General features: G+C 39.2%; 1 protein-coding gene and 1 non-coding gene across 2 annotated transcripts in view; both read right to left on the bottom strand.

Annotated features, from left to right (window-relative positions):
- METAP1D (methionyl aminopeptidase type 1D, mitochondrial) overlaps positions 1-23,719 on the bottom strand; it is a 71,215-nt gene that overhangs the window by 20,071 nt on the left and 27,425 nt on the right. The window lies entirely within an intron of this gene.
- On the bottom strand, positions 17,102-17,174 carry TRNAC-ACA (transfer RNA cysteine (anticodon ACA)). The gene has a single exon. It is a non-coding gene; the product is annotated as a tRNA-Cys (tRNA).

Genomic DNA, 23,719 nt, shown 5'->3' with positions numbered 1-23,719 from the left:
AGTATGTGAAAGTGACTTACATTTAGTAGATGCTCAAAAAACAGTAGTTCCTTCAAGAATACTTAAAAAAGCAAAATGAGAAAGAAACTATGGGCTTCACTATAGCTTCCAGTACTGAGAACTTACGGTTGTTGTTCAGTTGCTAAGTGGTGTCTGAGATGACTGTTTGTGACCCCGTGAACCACAGCATGCCAGGCTTCCCTGTCCTTCACTATTCCCAGTTTGCTCAAATTCATATCCATGAAGTCAGCGATGCCATCCAACCATCTCACCCTCTGCCACCCTCACATCCTTCTGCCCTCAATCATTCCCAGCATTGCGGTCCCCTTCAATGCTCTTCACATCGGGTGGCCAAAGTATTGGAGCTTTAGCTTCACCATTAGTCCTTCCAAAGAATATTCAGGGTTGATTTCCTTTAGGATGGACAGGTTGGATCTCCTTGCTGTTCAAGGGACTCTCCAGAGTCTTCTCCCAACACCGCAGTTCAAAAGCATCAATTCTTCAGTGCTCAGCTTTCTTTATGGTCCAACTCTTAACATTCATATATGACTACTGGAAAAACCATAGCTTTGACTAGACGGACCTTTGTCAGCAAAGTGATGTCTCTGCTTTTTAATACACTGCCTAGGTTTGTCATAGCTTTTTCACTGAGAACTTATTATGTATCAATTACTGCACTAGGCCCTTTACATATGTTAGCTCATTAACCTTCATGAGAGCCATGTAAGTTGTGACCTGTTATCACTCCGCTCCACAGTTGAAGATGCAGAGGTACACAAAGGTACGTAACTCCTCCCAGAGTACAAAGCTGAGGGGACACAGGTCAATTTGCCGTCATAAAGTATATTCCTCTTCCACGCATTAGAATCACGAGCTAACAACACACAAGGAAACACTCTGAAAATGTAAAAGTCATCCGAAAGCTATTAAAAGTTACTATTTTTTTCCCCAAAGTGGTGATGGGTTGGCCTAATCTGTCCTCTTTCTCAAGCCAAACTCCCTTTGCTGACCAGATACATGCTGCAGGGAGGTGACTGACAGAGGTTTGGCTGGACAGTCTGTCAATTGGTGTCATTGTTGTTCAGTTGCTCAGTCATGTCCAACTTTTGCGACCCCATGGACTGCAGCATGCAAGGCTTCCCTGTCCTTTGCCATCTCCCAGAACTTGCTCAAACTCATGTCCATTGAGTTGGTGATGCCATCCAACCATCTCATCCTCTGTCATCTGCTTCTCTTCCTGCCTTCAATCTATCCCAGCATCAGGGTCTTTTCCAGTGAGTCAGCTCTTCCCATCACGTGGCCAATGTATTGCAGCTTCAGCATCAGTCCTTCCAGTGAACACCCAGGACTGATCTCCTTTAGGATGGACTGGTTGGATCTCCTTCCAGTCCAAGGGACTCTCAAGAGTCTTCTCCAACACCACAGTTCAAAAGCATCAGTTCTTCAGCACTCAGTCTTCTTTATGGTCCAACTCTCACATTGATACATGACTACTGAAAAAACCATAGTTTGACTATACTGATCTTTGCCAGCAAAGTAATGTCTCTGATTTTTAATATGCTGTCTAGGTTGGTCATAGTTTTTCTTCCAAGGAGCAAGCATCTTAATTTCAAGGCTGCAGTCATCATCTGCAGTGATTCTGGAGCCTAAGAAAACAAAGTCTGTCACTGTTTCCATTGTTTCCCCATCTGTTTGCCATGAAGTGATGGGACCAGATGCCATGATCTTTGTTTTCTGAATGCTGAGCTTTAAGCCATCTTTTTCATTCTCCTCTTTTGCTTTCATCAAGAGGCTCTTTAGTCTGTGGATATAGAATGGAAAATCTGGATCCCAGCTATCACCAAGGAAAGGCTCAGGTGGAATCAATCCATAATTCTGAGCTCCCTAACTGCATACCTGCTGCTGCTGCTGCTAAGTTGCTTCAGTCATGTCCGACTCTGTGACCCCATAGACGGCAGTCCACCAGGCTCCCCCGTCCCTGGGATTCTCCAGGCAAGAAAACTGGAGTGGGCTGCCATTTCCTTCTCCAGTGCATGAAAGTGAAAAGTGAAGGTGAAGTCGCTCAGTCATGTCCTACTCTTCACGACCCCATGGACTGTAGCCTACCAGGCTCCTCTGTCCATGGGATTTTCCAGGCAAGAGTACTGGAGTGGGGTGCCATTGCCTTCTCCAAACTGCATCCGTAGGTAGGACCAAAGTCAAGCTCCTAAATGGTTCCCTTCTGAGAAAAGCATGTATTATGATGACTATTAATGACAATAAGACTAATAAAAGTAGTAACAGTGATAGTGGTTAACACTTCATAGCCAGTTTCTATAATTAAGCAGAGTTCTGGGTGGCTCCACACACATGAGCCCTTGCCAATGCTGTTAGGGACTGGGACAGCTGTTGATGTCACTACTTCATGGATGAGGAACCAAGACACACCTCTGGTGGCCCCAGCAAGAGTCCTGGAAGTCCCAGTCCAGGGCTGGGCTTGCTGCTCCAAGCTGCCTTTCAACAGTGTGCACGGGCTCTAGTACCTGGCATGCTTGGCTAGAAAGTGTGTTTTTTCAGGGATTCAATTTCAAAGAAATTTTTTTTTTTAATCATGAAAAAAATAAACATCATGAGACCAGCCAACATTCAGAAAGAATGTATTTTTCATGAAAAGTTTTGGAATTGCTCTAACTGGGAGGCATTGCAGTAGTGAGAGTAATACTAGCTTTGAAGTCAGACAGATCTTGAGTTACCAAAGGTTCTGAGCCCCACTTTCCTCACCGCTAAAAGGGAACAGTAATGCTTTCCTCACCACAAGGCTGTTGTGAGAATTGGCAGAAATAACATTATCCTCAAACCATCTTTAAAAAGTAGGCACTCTATGGAGGAATTCCCTGGTGACCTAGTAGTTAGAATTCTAGGCTTTCACTGCTGTGGCCTGGGTTCAACCCCTGGTGGGGGTACTGAGATCCCACAAGCCATATCGTGTGGCCGAAAAAAAAAAAGGTGCATAAAAGTTTCTGTCTCTTCCTTTCCCCTCTCAACACTGAACATGTTTACCTGGGGCCTCAAAATGTGTTTATTCTTTTTTTGACAATTACTTACTGAGCTCCTCCTGGGCTTCCCCGGTGGCTCAGCTGGTAAAGAATCCGCCTACAGTGCGGGAGACCTGGCTTCCATCCCTGGGTTGGGAAGATCCCTGGAGAAGGGACAGGCTTCCCACTCCAGTATTCTGGTCTGGAGAGTTCCACGGGGGTCGCAAAGGGTCGGACACATCTATGTTGCTTTCTCTACTGAGCTCCTCCTACATGCCATGCTTTAGACATGCGGTAAACGAAGTGACAAAGTCCCTCTCTGGCTGCTCACATTCGGTGATGAGACATGGGCAAGAAGCAAGCCAATAAATACATTCAATTATATCAGACGGTGATATTCTTGATGAAAAATCGGCCCAAGTGACACAGCATTGGAGCTAGAGATTCTGCTCCTGGACCTGCCAGGAACTAAGTGTGTGACCCTGAGCAGTAACCACGGCGGACACGGCTGAGATCTTACTGGTGCCAAGCTCTGCACTGAGCACTTCACAGACACTACCCACTGCTACAGAAGACGAACTTCCCAGATTGCTCATCGGTAAAGAATCTGCCTGTCAATGCAGGAGACGTCAGAGACGCAGTTTGATCTCTGGGTGGATAAGATCCCCTGGAGGAAGAAATGGCAACCCACTCCAGTACGCTTGCTTGGGAAATCCCATGGATAGAGGAGCCTGGGGTGGGGTGCGGTGGGGCTATAGTCCATGAGGTCGCAAAAAGGCGAACATGACCGAGCACTGAGCACGCATGCGCAGAAGACATTAAAGGGAGGGAGCTGAGCTTCATAATCTCTGAGGTCTCTTTCAGCTCTGACAGTTGTGCCTTCATTCAGCAGCTTCTGACTTCTGTCATGCTACAATCCAGGCCGTGGGATGATGTGGAATCTGATCAACTTTATGACTCATGAAGGTTTTTTTCAATGCAGCTGATAACACGAAAGAGAGAGAACCTTTATCAGTATTATCAAGTTCAAGGAGACAGTCATTACAGGGGGAATCTTTCCTATGTCCTTAAACTCAAGGCATGAAGTCATCAGGACTCTTCTAGGGTATCTGAATGAGGCTTTTGAGACATTCATTTCTAAAATGAACAGCGTTGCCAACATACCTGTTCTGCTAAATAATGAGCTCGCTGCCAAAAAAGAGACAGGCACCCCCCCCCCCCACACACACACACAAATGACTTAAACATTGGGAACATAGCCTGAATATATTCAATCTGTTGACAATTATGGTTTTGCAAAGTACTCGGCAACTCTACTTTCATAAGATATTTTTTATTGGAAGCAAAATATTTTCTTTTAATCTGATAAAAGATACCCTATAAATGTTGTCACAAAGTAACAGGATAATAAGGTACCATACTGTGTTTATTCCACTAACTATTCATTACAAACCAAAAAAAAATAACAATTTAGTGTTTTTACAGGTGAAATGAAGAAATGGTCTTACATCAATATGTGCCTTTAGAAGATAATGGCTCTCCAATTAAATGTGGCATAAAAATGGGGGGGGGGAATCCTTAACTTTGCTTATCATAGTGTAATTAATAAGTAACAATTGGGTTTCCCTGGTGACTCAGCGGTAAAGAATCCACCTGCCAACGCAGGAGACACAGGTTCAATCCCTGATCCAGGAAGATCCTACATGCCGGGGAGCAACTAAGCCCATGGGCCACAACTACTGAAGCCTGCTTGCCCCAGAGCCTGTGCTCTGAAGCAGGGGAAGCCACCACAACTAGAGAGTAACCCCCACTCACCACATCTAGACAAAAGCTTGCCCAGCAACAAAGATACAGCACAGTCATAAATAAATAAATAAAAATTTTTAAAAATAAACAGCAATTAGCAAATTTTCTAAATGCAGAGTGAGCAAAATTAAAATCTATCCCAATTACATTCAGGGTCACAAACTACATTACCTATTAGAGATTATTCTAGAAAAGGTTTGTTGAATTGCCTATATATTTCCTGTCTTTGTAAAAGCACTGCTTTGTACATCCAAAATGAATACATATGAGACACATCAGCTATATTTCAATTTTAAAAGATAATTAAATAGAAGAACAGCTAATACAGTTATAAGAACAATATAAGAATCATACAATATTGTAAGAACAATACAAGAAGAACAGATACAGTTGTAAGAAGAACTTTTTATAACTACATCTAATTTCCAACTTGCTACTGTCAATGTTACAGTCAATTTGATGCATGGATGTCAATCATCAGAGGCAGGGACACCAGGTAGGTTTCCATCAGCCTCAGGACTGGCCCCTTGGTCTTCTGGGAACCATTATTCACCCAAGACACACAGCAAATCCTCTTTTGTTAAAAGTTATTTTCAGGAAAGAAGGGGCATGTTGACTAATCTGAAGTTTAGGACACACCAGTAGGAAATTATCAGAAACCTTAGAAGACAGCCCTGATCAACAAGGAGCTGCTTTGGACTAATTTGATCTTAAAACACATGATCATAGTGAGTGTTGTCACTGTCAATTATGGAACAGAAACTCTATATAGTTTCCTTAGGCAGCAAATCTATATGTTATTTGTTATGAATACTAGAATACTTAGTTATCACAGGTAATAATAAGAAGGTATTTTCAGTGTCATAAAAACTCTATCAGCTCTGTGGCACATTTTTCATATCCTAAATTTGCATTTGCAATGTAAATCTACATTATGATTTTAAATATTTTCATGTTCAGTAATAACATCAATTTCTAAAAGCTGCATTTTATTTCCCTTTACCAATTAAGTCTGAAAGGTGAGACTGCTGAATTCAAGTATGACGGGGGAGGAATGCATTCAAAATAACTAATATTGCTGCACACTACATGCCCTATATTCATTGGCCTCTTACTCAGGGTCCATTTTAATTGTTATCTGCACATGCATTCTATACCACATAATGAAATGCTTCCATTTCACCCACTGAGCCCTGGGTTTTTATGTGCACCTCTACTAATGACCCTTAATTAAACCGATTTTACCCTTGGAAATGCAAGTTTTCTTTTGGTCAACAAGTATTTTTAAGGGAGGTTCTGAATGAACTTTCAAAGAGACATTTAAAATGCTTATTATCTTAAACAAAGTACATTTGTACTCAAGTGTGGGCTACCAATACCTCTGTTTCATTGTACATTTCCAGGGAAGCACTTTTACCCTGCACAGTGCCATCAATTCGAAGTTATGGTATATTACAGAGGCTTCAAGTATCTGGGGAGAAAACAACACATAAAGTGGCCTGTGTAACTTTACATTAGCCAACAATGTCAACCAGAGATAATATGCAATTTAAAAGACACCCTGTAAAATGTCTTGCTGAACGTATTTGTTCATAATGATGTGCAAATGCCAAAGTCTAGTAACAAAACTATTATTTATAGCATATCAACATCTAATTGATTTTACAAATGGAGGCAATTATTTTGGATGGAGGAAGGGATGTCTGCCAGATTTAAATGATTTATGATTACTAAGAGAGAAAACAACAATGCTTCACTAATTCATTTTCAAATATGGCTCTTACACTTATTGATGATTTTAATTTTAAATCAAATTATTTCCTAAAATAATATATTCATGTTAAAAAAAAAAAGCCACTTTGTGACAGCAATCTGAGATATTTTGAACTGTTTAGAAATACTGGTTCCTACAGGAGGCTCAGGAGGGACTGTCCCACAGAAAGATATTTTCAAGGTGCTGATTTAGAAGCACAGAAAGATCACACTTCATGAACGCCAACCAATTACCCAGGGAAGAAGCGCAGGCTCTCATAGCATGGGGAATGCAGCCATGCATATTTCCTGATCTAAAACACTGATTGTCCGCTTGATAGATTTGATAACTTGCACAAATGTCGTGAAAGGAAAATTAAATAGTCTGCTTCACCCGCTGTAGCTCCCATTGATTTTTATAATCCAGTACTAAGAGGTACATGTTTCAAAAGTAAATGAGAAAGATTGAAAGTTTCTTCCCATTTCAAGGAGACTCCAGAGGAGAGAAGCTCACATTTCACAAGAAATAACCTGTGCATCTGTTGAAGAAGAAGCTGGTGGAGGGGGCGGGGAGCGGGAATCCAAACAGCTAGGCGAATGCCCCAGGCTGAAGCAGATACTGATTGGGGCAAAGCTAAAGGACAAGGGCCCTTGGAACTAAACAAAAGCAAATTCATTCTGTTGACAGATGTTGATTACATCAAAGCAACAAGGAACTCCCCCCCAACTCATAACTTTTTTAAAAAACAATTAATACCTCTCTACAATCTACACAATAAGGACAAAGTACGTTTTTAACCCAATCATAACAAATATTATTAAACTTGTTTTTTAAAAGTTTCAGTTGAGTTCTGGTGTGTTTTTAGCCATGGGCTTCTCCAAACAGTGCTTTATTCATTCCCATGGACATGTCTGGAGAGCTAAGCTGGCCATACCATCAGCCCCTTCCTTCCAGGGGTTAACTGCTCTGGCTGCCAAATAAAATACAGAGCAAGCCATGTAATTATGGAGACAGTCAAAGGGCAGGCTCTATTTTGAAATCTATTTGCACAGACAAGGTCTTCCAATTGAGCTTACAGGAAACAAGCTGGTAAAGAGCCTCCTTTTCCCCAGATGCGTTCCACACTTTTTCTCCAACTCAGGAAATCATGGATATGGACACCATACACCATTACTTCCTGGATTTCAACCTAAGATGCCATTACAAGGAGAAGAGTGGATCTGTTTCACAAACCTGTAAAAAAAAAAACTTTTTTTTTTTTTTGCTTAGTTAACAGCATTTGGCAACAGCCTCTGGATGATAAAGCTCCAGTGTTTATTAAACATTTCTCAAGAGGATGCAGGCCAATTGTTATGCAGGTACTGGAAAACAGATCACTTTCTTTAATGCTCAAAATAAAGCACACAGTCTAGAGTATACTGGCATAAATACTTGTCTGAAATAAAGGTTCTACTTGACATCCAACACTGTTGTCCTTGAAGTTATTTATAGCTAGGACTGCTAAAACAGAAACAAAGATTCCATGGAAATAAAAAAAGAAATATGCAAAGTATTTTAAGTGATGAAAAAAAACAGTCACAAGTCACTTTTATGCTAAAACATAAAAATCTGTCCTAGATGCTAAGAGGTCTAAGTTTGCAAATTTTATGAGACTTTATCATTCTCATATTAAAATAGAATTGGGTCACTACAACAAATAAAACTAACTAGCCAGTGCTTCCCTGATTGCTCAGTGATAAAGAACCTGCCTGCCTGTGCAGGAGACACAGGTTCGATCCCTGATCCAGGAAGATCCCCATGCCGGGGAACAACTAAGCCCATGTACAACTATTGAGTCTGTGCTCTACAACCTGGAAGCCACAACGACCGAGCCCATGTGCTGCAACTACTGAAGCCCTCACGCCCTAGAGCCCAAACTGCACAAGAGAGGTGACTGCCATTAGAAACCCACACACTGCAACGAAGAGTAGCCCCCGCTGGCCATAACTAGAGAAAAGCCTGAGCAGCCATGAAGACACAGCAGCTATAAAGAAATAAATATAATAGTAATAAAAAAACAATTAAATAGTCAAATGAAGGTGAGATAGTAGTCCTCTTCGCACATACGAGGCTATGGATGTCAGAACTCACCATCAAGCCCCCAAACCAAAGCCTGGGAATCCTGGTTCTAGAGAAGATGAGCTGGAAAGCCAGCCACAGAGCACTTCTGGGAAGAGGAACGGGCAGCGCCTGAGGGCACCCTCCACCAATAATAACAACATTCAGGAAAGATGCCTGGGTCAAGGCAAAACATGACCTTCCCTGCGGCTCCATCAGGAAGTTGGCTTCCCTTTTCCTTTTAAAAAATGTATCAACACTAACCGATAGAGTATAACGTCAATGACAAGTTCAGGAATGGGTGGAGGAAAAATATTGCGTTTCTTGACAAGAGCGAATTGGATAATATGTGATTATTCATTAATTTACACCACCAGCAACTAGGGATCTGTGATTTAAACAAAAAACATTCCTCTCTTTTTGGGCCACAAAAACACCCCAACCATTCTGGAAACACAGATCCATAAGTATACCTATTTAATAAAGTAGAGTCATATTTGTGAAACTAGAAAAAAGTTCCTTTAGGCTGGCCCAACTCTAGCCTGGGGAAGAATGTCAAAGATTATAGTAAGACACAAAATCTAAAACTAAAAGCAGATCAGTTAAGTGGGTAAGTGGAAGTCACATAGAAATGATTAATCTGTAAAAGGAACTAAGGCTATTATATGAAATTTCTCCATTTAAGGTAAAGAATGTTTAGTTCAAAATTTGAATTTAAATTCATTTTTATAATCATAAAATATTGAGTCACACTGAAGTAGTATATACTTAGAAAATCCCATTGTGTCTCGGCGAAAGTTTAGAGAAAAGCAGCTTTTTAACACTTCAACAATACATATACTCAGGCAACTTCTTGGACAAAGAAATACTGTATCCTTTCATGGGAAATAAAGGAGCTGTTTATTAGGGCTGTGGTTAAAATGTAATAATTCATTCTAGTTGAGCCCTGTGGAAAATGTCATCAAAATATCATTTTCTTTGCCAGATTTTCTGCATGCCGTGATATCATTTAAATACAGAATAAAAGACAAGCTCTGATCAGAGTAGAAGTACGACACCAAAATGACCCAAAAGCAAACATTCATTCTGTCAAAGTAACAGGAAAGAATTTCACACAGTCCTGATACCCAGAAAATGCACACTTCTAGGTTAGCACAGAACATCTGGCAAACTTCAACTTTCCAACGTCTCTCAAAAAAAAAAAATTCCTGTTACCTCACATAGTTGGGTTAAAGTAGAGGAAAAAATAGGAAAAAAATTATATTAGAGAATACAAGAAAGCATTAGAAAGAGCAATTTCACAGAAATTACACATGGAATTCAATTTTAGAGAAAGTCTATATAAAAATATAATCAGCTTAAGAATTCACATACTAAGAAAGTTCTTTAATTCTTTAAAAAAGACTGTCCTTAAATACTACTGTCATGTAAAATACTGCTCAAAATATTAGCCATTTGGATAAAAATATCAAGTAACAGAAGATATTGGAACTTATATTTTATGATCAAAGGTACAGCTTTAGTATAAATATTTTCAATTGTATTAAAGCATTGAAAAGTGCAATTTTAGTCTCTCACAACAGGGTCAACTGAATTCTACATGCAACATGATATAGTTATATTGTTGGATGTATTTCTTTTCCTCTTTTCCTTTCTTTCTTTCTTTCTATGAGCCCTTTAAAGTTATTTATGCAAACAACTGATATAAAATAGCTAAGAGTTTTCACCCAAACTTCAGTATCATTAGCTTCCCTGGTGGCACAGACAGTAAAGAATCTGTCTGCAATGCAGGAGACCTGGGTTTGAACCCTGGGTTGGGAAGATCCCCTGGAGGAGGGCATGGCAATCCACTCCAGTACTCTTGCCTGAGAATCCCCATGGACAGAAGAACCTGGCAGGCTACAGTCCATGGGGTCACAAAGAGTTGGACACAACTGAGTGACTGAGCACATAGCACCCCCAACAAAACCCCATAAAACTACATCTTAATATTTTCCTGAGAATTTTTTCAATGTACAACTCCAAGTGAAAGGCATGAAATAAAAAGAAACCACTTGAATATAAATACTACAGTGGTATTTTGACAATTATAGGAGCTTTGTCTTTGCCCTGTAACCAGGCAATAGAAGTGGGAGTTAGGTAGGTCAATAATCACAACTGAAAATGAAAGCTAAACTCTAGGAAAACAACGTATTTCCAGCCTTCTGCAGTTAAGACTGCACAGATTCAAGACAATAGAAGCCAAGATCACTCATCAAGGACTCCTTTTCACAAAAAAAAAAAAAAAGAGAGAGAGAGAGAGAGAAAATACACAGTCGCCTTTTTAGCAAAAGAAAAGGTTCCAAATTATCTGAAAGCAGCTTTTTGAAGTTATGTAGTTATGTTGCCACAAATAACTTTATATTCAATGCAACTGTGTAACTTTGGTTGACCATATGATTAAATAACCACTCCATTGCTTTCAGAATTTATGCAAAAAGTACAATGTATTAATCTACAAAAGGTTTAAAAGACTGCTTACAAACTCTCCATTTTTTTTCTTTTTCAGATATAGATGCTCAGCTATAAAATCATTATTTTCTGTACAAAAAGATTAAAAATGAAAACCACCACCACTACCCAAATGTGTTCTCTCTTTATCTGTATAAAGCAGACTGCCTCTCATATTTGAAAATATAATATTACTTAAAAATCTTAGCTGACAGAGGTCATTCACACTTGATAGAATAACAAATTTGTCATCTCATTTTTAGATTAAAGTCTTCAATAGAGCCACAGTCCTGAAATATTTGATGGATACAATATTTGAAGCATGCTATTGCCTAATGTGAACATTTTTTGAACTATACTTCTATGAGAATGTTACAAAAGAAAAAAATACCAACTCCAAAATGTCTCAATAAAATACAGCCCAACTGGAGGTAAAAAAAAGAAACAGTGGAATTTCAAACACTTTACATTCTGTTTGTGAGTGTGACATGGATTTCCCTCCCAAAGGTGTGCCTTCCTAATTATACTTACTTGAGTTCTTGTTTAAGATGGTTTCTCTTCTCCAAGCAGTAGTTGGTTTACTTCGGCAAGTTCTCCTAAGCCTTAGTTCACGCCAATGTTAACAGGAATAGTAATACCTTCCTCACAGGGTTGCCTTGACAACTGTATGACACAAGGTGTGGAAGGCGGCACCAGATAAGCACATAAAAGGTCATTATGATCACTGGTTCCCTGGCTGTGCGAGGAGGCCACTCTATAATGAACTAATCAGTAGGCAGAAACCAGACTGAATGCTGAAATGTGTTTTGGATAACTATAAAATAAGTAACTCAAAAAACAGTCATGAGATCCTAGGTTGGGTTCCAGAACTGCCACTTAAACACCACTCTAGCCAAAGCACTAGTCCTCTCCTGCCTTTATCACAGGAATACTCTGACCATCAAAGGAGACTGCAGATGTATAAATACAAACTGGACAGCATCTGATTGCAGCGTATTGAGAGAAGGCTTAAACTCAGGAGGATGAATTAAGCGCAGCCTAATTTTCCTAATTTTGATGTTTTTCTGAGAGTTCTTGGTGGGGCCTTGCTATAAAGCTGGCAGTAAAGTCTAAGGAAAATATCTCCTTCCATTTAGAAGCATAAAAGATCCTAGCTTTTTCAAGAATCATATCCTTCCAAACACATTAGTATATAGAATAGACTTTATATTTGTGCAAGGGGTGGACTGAAAGAAATTGTGTTCTAGAAATATTCTAATCAGTTATGAAGACGTTTTCTGTAAAGTTGCCTATCACAAATAGCTTTGAGATATCAGAATGTTGTTATTTCTATTCTGTTACTAAATGATGTTTAGTCAATGTTTTGCTTATCCATAAACTGTTACATTGTCCTTGGTAATCTTAGTACCTCAAAGTCTGTAAGAGTTTAAACATATTTGTTTTGGCGGGAGACTATTTAATAGAAACATTCTAGAGCTCACCGAACCTTATTGTTTAAATGTACTAAAAAGTCTTCTTTGCATAAAAATTCCTGTTTATTAAACAGTAATACAAGAAGAACTTATTTACATTTCAAGCACTACCAACATACATCATTTATGACAAAAAAGGCAAGCACTCCATAAGAAATGCTCAATCACTGTCAATCACAAACACTAAAATATACATAAACCAAAGCAAGCTGTGTGAACTGTATTAAATTCAGCTAAACACAGAATTACCAACAGAACAAACAAAAAAACAAATAATTATCAGTGACTCACAGACCTATTTACACGAGATACACAAAATAACATGGAAAGGTGTAACCATGGTAACCTGATAGCCTAAATTGAGTGCCTTTAAAATTTGCATTTATTTAAATACTATGCCAACTGATGTCCTTATAAAATTTAAACATTTCAAAAGTAGTCAAAGCTTATCCTTGTTATTTGATCACGGATCAAAATAGTTTCAACTATAAATCAGCTGTCTTTAAAGGTATTCAGGGACCAATTTAATGAAACCATGATAAAAATGTCTAACAATTTTTTCTAATTTTTCAGCGAACTGTTATTTTCACAACCACTGATTAACAACTGAAAAAAACTCAACTATATACAATAAATCCCATAGTAGTCAAGTAATATCAAAACATGCTTTGACATAAAGATTTATCTAAAACTCACCCTGTTGCATGTAACCACCCCACTTCTTCTAATTAGCTACTAAAGCAGAAATGGCATTAGCTGTTTCACTTTACAGGTGATTTTCACTGACAATTACCATTTGAATGGTTTAATATTTAATGCTACAGTTAGTCCTAATGTCTTTTATTTTATTTCATAAGCTACAGGAGTAAAACATTATTTTGTAGTTCACTGGTTCCCACACTTAAGATGTAATGTTCAGTGTGTATTTCATTATGTAGATGAGCAATAGATGTTGTTTGACATGATTTAAATGGGTCAACAGTATTTTCCTAGTCACATTAATCATCCAGACAGCTAGAATAAAAAAAGAAGGCCTTGAAAACTAAAGCTGGAGAATCTATTCACACAAATGACACTTACCATGGCAGGTTATCTAGGATGTGGTTAAGGAGAAGGAAGAGTTACAGACTTTGAACATATGTTTCATTATTTGTTCAGAAACCATTTCAAGACCCTAGCTCTATTTTCAGAATCCAAGTGAACACCCACAGGGACAGATCTCTGAGATACCAAACTGTAGTTAAAAAGAAAAAAAAAAAAAAGCATCAGATGGAAATCTATGAAAACTTTTCCACTTGAGAAGAAAGAATAAAATTTGGGGAACTCTGCTGCAAAGGGACCGAGGCCCCAAGGACACAATCAGACTCACATTATCTATACAAATATACAGCAGTATAAAAGAGGACACGGGATTCCCAGGTTGTGCTAATGGTAAAAGAACCCGCCTGCCAATGCAGGAGACAAAAGAGATGCGGGTTTGATCCCTGGGTTGGGAAGATTCCCTAGAGGAGGGCATGGCAATCCACTCTCGTATTCTCACTTGGAGATTCCCATGGACAGAGGAGCCTGGTGGGCTACAGTCCACAGGGTTGCCAAGAGTTAGACATGACTAAAATGACAACACCCATAGACGAGGATACAGCATTATGTCCTCACACACTGAAGGCTCCTAAGAAGTGAAGATGGGAAGAAGAAAAAGAAAAAGCAGAACTGGCCTTTAGAAACAGCTATGAATCACCTCGCTCCAGCTCTGCATGAAAAGGAACATGGAAATCGACAGATGTGAAGCTCTGAACAGCAACTCTACTTTTCTCCTCCCTTCATGGTCATGATTTACCTCTCCATTGAGTCTGACCAAGGAATGCAGCTCTGGTCTACTCAGCTAGGCAACATGCTGAAAGACGATTCTGCAGAACCATCCCACCACTTTGTTCCACATGAATTAGGCCCTTTCTAATAAATGGATGGATGCCACACACATCACTTTCCGCCCACTGGAAACTCCTGAGCAGGTCATTGGCAGCTGTGAAGAAGCCAGTGTCTGACATAACTTTTTCTTTCTGAATCTACTTCTCAAGGGTCATTTTCCTGAGTAGATGCACTCTGTCCTGGCCTGAAACCACACAGAATGAGCCAGAGGTCATGGGAACCCTTTTTTCCCCCCTGATTATGAAATGGTATACGGATGATATTAAACACTTTAAAGACAATATTGGGGGCTTCCCAAAGGCTCAGCAGGTAAATAATCTGACTGCAGTGTAGGAGATGCAGGAGATGCGGGTTTGATCCCTGGGTCAGGAAGATCCCCTGGAGGAGGAAATGGCAACCCACTCCAGTATTCTTGCAGGGAAAATCCCATGAACAGAGGAGCCTATTGGGCTACAGTCCCATGGGGTCCCAGAGTCAGACATGACTGAAGCGATTTAGCATGCACACACACATAACAACACTGACAAAGCATAAACAGTATAAAGAAAAAAACGATAAAGAGCTTCCTCAAATGACCACTGTTAACATTCAGCAAACATACTTTACACCATTTCTCTATGTGTGTGTGTGTTAAGTTGCTTCAGTCTACATGAAACTTTTTATCCTCTTGGGTTACTGGTTTCACAGTATTCCTTTATATGATGAGTAAAATAGCCCTTTATTGAACCAATGATGAGCATTTAGGTGAGTTCTTTTCTCTTTTACCCTGCAAAATACACTTTTTACAAATATATGTATTTGTAATTAATCTCTTTCGCTTAAATGCCCAGAAGTAGAATTCTTGAGTTAAAAAATATACAAAATTCTGACATATCTGCACAACTGCTTTCCACAAAAGAGAAATTTATATTCCCAAAGGTGTCAACTTCCCTACACCCTCACCAATATTATTAGTGTTGAAATCTTTGTCAGTCTGATAAATGAAAAATGGCATCTAGCTTTTACTTATTTTTTTCAAATACTCCTGAGATTGAAGATTTCTTTATGTACTTTATTCTTTTATGAATTCCCCATTTAGGCCTCTTATAGGTTGATTTTTATTGGATTTACTTTTAAGTGTGCTCTGTGAATTGGAAACATTAACCGTTTGTGTAGTGTATTGTTTCAATTTTTGTTTTCAGTTTTCCATTTGCATTTCAACCTTGTTTTAAAGTGTGTTCAGCCATACCACTGGGTTTATATTGAATTTATAGATTAATCTAGGGAGACTATGACTCTCTAAAATATCCAGTTTTTTTATTTAAGAAATGTCCTTGTATTTACTGCATGCATGCGTGCTAAGTCGCTTCAGTCATGTCTGACTCTTTGTGACTTGTGTATGCCTGAGACCTGAAGTGGTTGATGTTAGTCGCTCAGTCGTGTCTGACTCTTGGCGACCGCATACACTGTAGCCTGCCAGGCTCCTCTGTCCATGGGATTCTCCAGGCAAGAACACTGGAGTGGGTTGCCATGTCCCTCTCCAAGGGATCTTCCAACACAGGGATTGAGCCCACTTTATATCTCCTGCACTGGCAGGTGGGTTCTTTACCATAGTCTTCTTTAATATATCTCAGCAGACCTCTAATGTCTTCACATAGGCCTGTGTATTCTTTATTATTTGTTTACTCCAGAATATTTTATACTTTGGGTTGCTATTATAAATGGAATTTTTCCATTATATCTTCTGCCTAAATAGTTGGACATGACTGGTGACTAAGCACAGCACAGCACACAAGACAATAACTTAAAAAAGAAAAAAAACAACAACTTAAGTTTAAAAGTTGATTTAACACTCCAGTGTCACATATTTATGTGCCTTAATATAAAGACTCACATACTTCTTACAATGGAAATAAGTGTGTTGGGGCTGAGTGGGGTTAATTGGACTTTGCTTTCCATCACTGCCAACCTACCCCCTTACCTCGTCACTCCCAGTGTTACCCTCCCTCTTCTCATATATGAAGTGTTGAACCTGATAGGTTTAACAGGTGCTAAAAGTGCCAGTAAATTCAAAGCACCAAAAAAGGACAGATTTTTAGAAAAGGTTTGATATTTAAAATATTTTCCCTTGGGACTTTCCTGGTGGCCCAGTGGCTAAGACTCTGTGGTCCCAATGCAGGGGGCCTGGGTTGAACCCAGGTTGAACCCTGGTCAGAGAACTAGATCACACATTACAACTAAGAGTTTGCCTGCCGCAACCAGAAACTGATGCAGACCAATAAATAAATTAGAATATTTTAAAAAAATAAAAATACTTTAAAAGATTATTTGCCCTCAAAAGCAATGACCTAATTATGAGGGGTTGGGGGAGAACATTAAAACTTTTTAAGACTTATTATTATTCTACACTTACCTAATTTTACACCTTAGTCTTGCTTTTGTGTTGAGTTATATCTGACTCTCTGTGACCCCATGGGTTGTAGCCTACCACGCTTCTCCATCCATGGGATTTTCCAGGTAAGAGTACTGGAGTGGGTTGCCATTTCCTTCTCCAGGGGATCTTCCCAACCCAGGGATCAAACCTGGGTCTCCTGCATTGTAGGCAGACGCTTTTACCGTCTGAGCCACCAGGGAAGATGTGTCTGGAGTTGGTTGGGACAACTCTAATCTTTTCAGTGGTTGGGTTCCTGTCTCCATTCAGCCCTTCTGCATTCTGCAGCTGTAACTGTGGTTCATGAAATCTTTAGTTGTGGAATGCAAACTCTCAGCTGCGGTATGTGGGATCTAGTTCCCTGACCAGGGGCCTGGGCATTGGGAGCATGGAGTCTTAGCCACTGGAACACCAGGGAAGATGCAGATCCAGAACTCTAACTAAAAATAAATTTAAAAGTAATGTGCCAGTTTTCTGAACAAGGTCGCTGCATAGCTTTAGTTTCCAGGAACCTTTTGTATTCAGTTGGACCCTGGGAAGACAAATATGTCTTGAAGTTGTAAAAAAGGGAGCCAAGGTGTATGGGGCCAAATCCTCTCTTCTGAGGATTTGCTCTCCTCAGAGCAAATGCTCTCCTGATATATTCTATTCCATGAGTTTTAGAATGCTAATTCCAAGTCTACCTGCAAGTATGTGAAATCCCTATGACATACTCTTGGCAGAAAAAAAAAAAAAACTTTTTTTTTTCATTATAAATATCTTATCCACAGGTAATGCCATGGGGGATTATACCCTTTTCTCTACTTTTACCTATATTTGAAATTCCAATAATAAAACATTCAAAGAGCATTTGATTTAGCACTGAAAAACATAAATTTTTTTATGAATTCAAAGAAGTATAGGGAATTGAAAGATTACTTTAAATCTGTTTACACATGCGAAAACAAAGCATTTTAAATGAGCATCAACTTGCAGTTGCTCCTGTTAGGAACAGCCCCAGGGTTGATTGCTTCTTGACGGCGGAAACTGTACAGTTATCCATACATTGCGAATCTTCAGTTCACAACATGTGCTTCTTGGGAGTCATCCTGGGGTGAGTGTTAGCTGCTCATATACTATGTAAGTAACAGGTTTGGACATCAAACTGTTTCTGAGCACAGGATGATATAAAGTGCTGTCTGGAGCTTGACCACTCTGATGATGTACAGAGAGGCAGGAAGTCTTCACAGAAGTTCAACACTGGAAGTGCTGCAGAAATTATACTGCAGCGAGGAAGGTTCCACTTCCACCTTTGTGTCATAAAACCTTAGGCAACAAGCAGATGTTTTTCCTGAGGGAGACCCTCAGAAAAGTATCTTGGGGATAATATATAAAATTGGAAGGCTATAAATCCTATAAAGGAGGTAGCAGTGGACTGACATAGACAGAATTTATACTTAGAAGTAATGTTTCATCATTACCAAATACACTCAGCTCTGAACTACAATGCCATGACTAGATGATGCTGACCTCACTGACCAATCTGAAAGCTGGCAATATTTGGGTTTGGTGATTGCTAACTTCAGACCTCATAAATATTATGTAACTCTAGTCTTTTTGCCTCTAGCCAACCAGCCTGACTCCAATTTTCAGCCACAAGTGGCAAACTGACACTGAGATTTTATGAGCTCTGCCATATTAGTAATGCACATTTCCTTTTGAATTATTCTAGCCTGAAGCAGATTATAATTATTGTTCTTTTTCCCACACAGATCTGAAGATCTATAAGTGGTTCAGGTGGCGACATCAATGTTTCAATGTTCAATATTCTACGTAGCCTGGTAAATAAAAGCCCACATATGACAAATAAAAAGCAGATGGATTTTTGTATTGCTAAAATTTTAAATACCTTAGCTAATTAAAGCTTGGTCCCTGTCAAAATGTGTCCATAGAAAATGATCCCCTCCCCCCTCAAAAAAAGAAAATGATTCCCTATTAGAGATGTTTTTCATCTTACTATCAAATAAATGTATGCTGTGCAGTTTGCTTGGAGCAGAATTCTCAGATAGTCAGTGATACATACTATGGATAAAGATAGTTCTACACCAAGATAAATATGTGATCTTGGCTGTTGGAAAACATTTTCCGACATAAACAATGTGGCTAAGTTCTAGGCTAACCCATTTGCCCAAAATGTAACTAAAATACTACACCTTTGCAATGAAAACAAAAAGTTAGGAAACAATTCAGCTGCAAACACCTAATATTTTAGCTACATTATGGGTTTTCTGGGCTAGCCTAGGAATGTTGCTCCCATTCACAGTGTGGTTTCTAGAGGAAAAGATGTTCTATCTGGACAATGAGGGAAAGTGAAATGTCTGCTCTATGGCCTCTTATTCCCCATTCTCAGCCTTTTCCTCCCCAGCTCCCACTCAAAAGGGGATGCATGCTGAGTGGCCCTGAAAATACTAGAGAGGCGAGAAGGCCAAGTCTCATTCCTTCTCATAGGAGCTGTACCAGCCCAGAGGCAGGATCCTCATGTTGCTTCAGCTTATTCCAACTTGTAGAGCAAGTGAAAGGAAGCAAGTCTGCTTTGAAGTTCAAGCAATACCCCGTCCCGACCCTTAGCACTGAATGAACATTTCAAGCCCCAGTACAGCCACCCTGACAGGGAACATGGTGGTTCTCCCCGACTACTGTCACTCTGCCCAGAGCTCACCAATACGGGCCGGAGGTCTATTCAAAACTTAGATAGAGCCCGTGCAGCTGGACTGTCTCACTTCAGTTCTGGCTCTGAGATTTACTAGCTACCAACCTTCATCAAGTTACATAAACATTCTGTGCCTCAGTTTCCTCATCTGTTAAAAAAAGGGGAAATAAAAAATTATGAGGATTAAAATAAGTTCCTATGTATTAAGTACTTATCAGTACGGCACCTGTCACACAGAGGTCAAGAAGCTGAGCATGGCACCCGCACTCAAATACTGCTGGAGAGAGTGCTGGTTGGTTCAACCACATTGCAAAATCATCAGGAGGAAGTCACTCGTTCACTCCTAGAAACACACATAACAAAAATGCAGAGAGCTTACAGAGAAGCACCAAAGGTCATCTACAAGAATGTCTGTAATAGGAAACAGTGGAACTAGCCCAAATGGCCATCAACAATAGCATGGGTAAATTATGATAAATTCATAAAATGGAAGACTATACAGGAATCGAAACAAATGTAGCTACAGACAATAATACGGATGGATCTTCAAAATATAAAATCGTCAGTCAGAAACAAGAAAAGAGAATCTGTGATTTTATTTATATAAAGAAAAAAACAAAGCAAAATTGTATCATACTCTTCAGGAATCTACACATGGGGGTAAAACTATAGAGTCTAAGCAAGAAAGTGAATACTATTAAAGTCAAGACTGATTAGCTGGGAGATGATAAAGAGATGTAGACTGGGAAAGACAATGAGCGCTCTACTGAGGTACAGGCAATGTTTTGATTTTTTTTTAAACTGGCACAGTAGTAATACATGTGTTTTATAATCACTCATTAAATAACTCATTTGTTTTGCATATGGTTCTCTCTGTATATTATACATCACAATAAAGTGCTAGAGAGGAAAGAGAAAGAAGGCAGGAAAAGAAGGAAAGAAGGAGGGAGGGAGGGTAAAACCAGAATTAGAAAACAAAATAAGCCAAAACAATATGAGAAAGATTCTAACAACTTGGTTTCTCTATATTATAATGCAAGTAATTCAAAATATTTCTTAATATGTTAAATTCAAGCAATTTTTAAAAATCAAGGAAAATAGAACATCAATTCACAATTCTTACTATACAGTGAAAATATTAATAGCATAGTTATCTATATAATGCTTCCCGGATGGTTCAGAAGGTAAAGAATCTGCCTGCAATGAGGGATTCCTGGGTTTTATCCCTGGGTTGGGAAGAGCCCCTGGAGAAGGGAACAGTTACCCACTCCAGTATTCTGGCCTGGAGAATTCCAAGGACAGAGGAGCCTGGTGGGCTACAGTCCATGGGGATGCAAAGAGCTGGACATGCCTGAGGGTTTTTCATACAGTCTATGTTATAGTTAATCGATTAAGCTATGAGAAATTTGCATTTGAAAAAAATTAAAATGAATTCTCATTATTACTCTATTGCTATAAACTAGTTAATAAATATACTTCATGGCCATGTAACTATTCTTATTTTAGGACTTTTTAGCTACTATAATATACATGGAACAACTATATTGCTTGAGGAAGCAGAAAAAGCTACCAAATTTTCTTAGTGGGAAAACCATATGCTTTCAGAAGCTTTATAATAACTATGGTAAAACAACTGACATGTTTGTAGCAATTTAAAAAACAACCTCATACAGATTATTTAATTTGGTCCAACAACCTGCGTAAAGTAAACTGCGAAGATATTCCTGCATGTGTTTTACAAGCAAAAAACCCCTGAGACTCAAGGGGGTTAAGGGATTTCCACAAGATCACAAAAGTTACAAGTGGCAGATCTGAGTTTCAAACCTAAACCTATTTTTTTTAAAACTTTTTAAAAATAGAAAATTAGAAACATATGCAAGGATAGACAGATTACTACAACAAACTCCCATGTACCCGTCATCTAGCTTTAACAATTATCCACTCATGTTGATCTTGTTTAACCTACAACCATCTTCCCTTCCCACTGAACTATTTGGAAACCAATCCTAGACACCATATCTATAAATACTTCAGTATGTATATCCAAAAGATAAGGACACTTTATAATGAATAAACAATCTAACCTTATTATATCTAAAAACTTAATAGTAATTCCTTAATATATAAAATAGCTGTAGTCTTAAGGTACTCTCCTTTTGTTAAATATATATATATATATGACAATTATATACATAATTATATAAATTTTTTATTAAACAAATGGTTTTTTAAAACAGGATCCAAAGAAGAGCTACACATTGCATTTGATTGACATGTCTCTTTTGCCTGTTTAATCAATTCTCCGTTTTTCTTCCACGTAATTTATTTGTTAAAAAAATTTCATTTCTTTGTCCTTAGCATCTCCCTTATACTGGAATTCACTAGCTATATCTAGTGGTATTTCCTTTCCGTATATTTCCTATGGACTAATATTAAACCCTGGAGAAGGAAATGGCAACCCACTCCAGTATTCTTGCCTGGAGAATTCCAGGGACGGGGGAGCCTGGTGGGCTGCTGTCTATGGGGTCGCACAGAGTCGGACACGACTGAAGCGACTTAGCAGCAGCAGCAGCAGCAATATTAAACCCAGGGACTTGTTTTGATTCAACTTCATTTTTTTTTTTAATTGACAAGAATATTTAAGGGGTGGTGGTTCTCTGACAGTTGTCTCTCATATTGAGATACTAGCAGCCCCCGACAGTAAGTGCCTAGATCCATTGATTCCTTAGGAGTTTGCCAAGTGGTAATATTTCATTAGTCTTTCTTAATTTGTTGGCAGGAATATTTCTGTAAAGAAATTCTTTCTTTTTCCAGATTACTGTCTGGTCGGCCTGAGGTTTAGTTCATACAGAGAATCAAGCTAAAGGCTTGATCCTTTCTCCCTACTTCACCAGTTTTCAGGATAGCTAGTTAAAAATGTAGAGCTTTGAACAATAAATTTAGTGTTCTTAATCAGAGATTAGATAAAACTTGTATCTAAAAGATTCTAATCTAAAATATTATTTATTTCTATGTAAATGATTTCTATATGAAAGACTGAGTCAGTGCAATTTAATTGCACTTGGGAAGTAAAAATGCTGGTCAGACTCAGAAACATTTTGTTAATTTTTATCGTAAAGTAAAAACATTAGTCACTTGGGCTTAATATATCATATATCTTCTCCGTCCTTTTCTTCTCACACTTTCACTTGTGGGGGAGGCAGGTGGGGCTAGAAGATTAGAGGTAAAAAGACAAGAGTGCAATTTAAAGGAGGGGGGAACCCAACTCCAAATGGATTTTTCTTTAAGAAAGAAATCCAAAACCAAAAGAAAACAGGTAAAATTAGCTATTGGAAATTATGGCCATGTGAATCAACCCTTTCTCCCCACATCTGGCAGCACTTAGCTCCCCGAGGGCACACTTGGTGCCCTAGGGCACCGTTACATGTGTTTGACCAGCCAGGCAACAACAAAGGACATGGAGGCTATAAAAAGAGGCAGCAGGTAACCATCAGGCTGGCCAAATGGCTGAGGCACTTTGACAAAACACACAATGAAGCAACTGGTTATTCCCATGGCTGAAAAGTCAACGAGGGAGGGCTGTATTTTAGGATTCAAATTCCACAGCGCGCCTCTCGAAGTCACTGGGTTACTTCCTTGTTTTAATCAGGTCCACAAATCCTCCCTTTTCTTTCAGACACTCGGGGAAAAACATCGGAGACAGGCTGTATAAAGCAACCTTGTGTGCTTGCCAAAAGCCCATCTAAGAATTCAACTAGACTGTTTTCTGGACTCCCCCCGAGACTCTCCCCCAACCAGTGAAGGTGCCAAGTTATCCTGCACACCCTGTGGCATTCTGCTCAAAAATGAGACAGAAGCGTTTGTGAGTGACACGGTCCATCTGCTTATACCCATTCTACAACTCAGATGAGTCCAGTACAGTCAGTATGAGCATGAGCAGTCATTTCATAATTAGCAAGTAGAGGCTCTGCCTTTCCCACAGCCTGAAGGCCTCTTTTGGAGCCCTTGGTACTGGAGTATCTCCCTTCTCTCCCACCAAGAATGCCCATCCTCCTCTCT

The sequence above is a fragment of the Muntiacus reevesi genome, chromosome 3 (genome assembly GCF_963930625.1).
Source record: "Muntiacus reevesi chromosome 3, mMunRee1.1, whole genome shotgun sequence".
NCBI classification, from domain to species: Eukaryota; Metazoa; Chordata; class Mammalia; order Artiodactyla; family Cervidae; genus Muntiacus; species Muntiacus reevesi.
This window is presented reverse-complemented; position numbering and strand designations above follow the sequence as displayed.